This window comes from Phoca vitulina, unplaced genomic scaffold (genome assembly GCF_004348235.1).
Source record: "Phoca vitulina isolate PV1807 unplaced genomic scaffold, GSC_HSeal_1.0 scaffold28, whole genome shotgun sequence".
NCBI lineage: Eukaryota > Metazoa > Chordata > Mammalia > Carnivora > Phocidae > Phoca > Phoca vitulina.
In genome coordinates, this window is record NW_022589731.1 from 11,124,369 (window position 1) to 11,126,525 (window position 2,157).

Consider the following 2,157-nt stretch of genomic DNA (forward strand, 5'->3'; position numbering starts at 1 on the left):
TCTTCTTCTTCTTCTTCTTCTTCTTCTTCTTCTTCTTCTTCTTCTTCCTCCCCTCCTTCTCCTCCTTCTTCTTCACCTTCCTTCTTCTTCTTCTTCTTCTTCTTTTAAGATTTATTTATTTATTTTAGATCGAGAGAGTGAGTGAGCAGGGGGGAGGGGCAGAGAGAGGGGGAGGGGCAGAGGGAGAGAGAATACTGAAGCAGACTCCCCACTGAGCACGGAGTCCACCGTGGGGCTCAATCCCAAGACCCTGAGATAATGACCTGAGCCGAAACCAAGAGCCAGCCCCTTAACCAACTGAGCCACCCAGGTGCCCCGGGGAGGGGGAATAGTTCTTCTAACCCTTCTCACTCAGCTGCCAGGTGGAGAGTGGGAGGAGGTGGGGGAGAGAAGAGAAGCAAGGGCTTCAGACAGTTCCTGTTCCAATGGGAGCTCCTAAGCTCTGTGTTCCTTTCAGCCTGGCAGAGTCCAGGCTGAGGCTCGGGCGGGGCCCTTCAGAAACTGACTGCTGGGCCCTCTCTTCTGCAGCTCCCTAACAGGATGATTAGATCCTTATTTTTGGGCCATCCTGACTTCCTCCGGGTTACACCTCCAGTCTCCCTTGCTTGGGTCTCCTGGCCCCTCCAGGCTGGTCCTTTAGCACAAGACCCCAGATGGGCCCCATGGTTGTTCTTCTGCTCCCACAGCTGTGGGGAGAGAGCAGGGGACTCCCACCAGCACCTCTGACACACTTAGTCCTCTCTGGCCTTCCGATTTCCTGCAGCACTTAGACCCCAGCCCATACAGTCAGAGGCCAGCCCCCTGGATCTCCCAGCTACATCAACACATTGTCAAAACTCTCAAGGGCTACTCTGGAAATCCCACTGGCTTAGGCTTGGGTGAGGGGTGGGTAGAACTCACAGCACAACCCCCTGCTGTTCCTGAGCACTCATTCGACCATATCCGATCCCTTCTTTGTCATTTGCATTTTGGCTTTGGGGTCTAAGCATTGTGAGCAGTTTCTAGGGTCACGTCCTTTAGAAAGCTACATATAGGAGCTATAGGAATCCATATCTACCCTAGAGTCTAGTGGTTCTCAGTCCAGTAACATGGTCCCCTAAGAAGCACATGGAAATGTATGAGAATCTTCTGGAGGGTTGCTAAAACAATGGGTAAGAGATCCTCCTAGCATTTCATGCCTGGGAGCAGGATTGCTAAATGCTCTGGAACCCATGGAACATCCCTACACACTGACCCAAAATGTCAGAGAGACCTCCCTCCTAGAGTAATGCCGGTCATCAAAAGTAAGGCAAAGAGCTGAATTCTTACAAACTCATATAATCTGGAGACCCCTTTATGCTTAGTGAGAGCTTCTCCTAAGACTGAGTCACCAGGCTAAGTGTGACTGGGAAAGAATCCTCCATTTGTACTTGTTTCTTTTTACCTAGACCATAAGGACCTTGGGGGCAGATGTCATTTCTGACCCTTTGAATGGCATTCTGGACACAGTGGGTTCCAATGAGATCTGTTGAATGTGACGAACTGAATTGCATTCCACAACTTCATGAGACTATAAGCAAGGACCCAAACCCATAAAATCTGAGAAATAAGAGATAAAAGTCCTGAATCGACAGGAAAAAACCAACAGTGTACAGGAAGTGTATTTACTGTCCCTTACTGTGTTCACCATCCCTTCCCCAGCAGCATCTATTTCCACCCCAACGCCACCCCTCCACCTTCCCCACCCCCGCTCCCTCCCCCCACCCCCTCCACCACTCCCCACCCTGGCCTGGCCAAGAATTCCATAAATACCCAAACATCAACTCTAGGTCTTCTGCAGATCAAGTAATGGATGAGAGCCATGACAAGTGAGGGAAATGAGAAAGAGATACTTCGGGAAGGCACAAGTTAACATCCCAGAAGGTAAAGTGGCCTAAAGGAATCTTGAAGAAAGGAGGGGCCAGGAAAGATGAAGCGTGGGCAGGGCCATGGTGGGGAAGATTGTAGAGATGGGATGGGCGGGGGGGGGGGGGGGGGGGCGGGGGGGGAATGGCCTCAACATGGCAGAATTGGAGAGCAGCTTCTGAGGGTCTTCGGGCCCTTTATGCTCATTTTTGTTTGTTTTTTTAAGCTTCTCTCTTAGGTTTGGGAATTCACAAAAGGAATATGCTCTGCAAA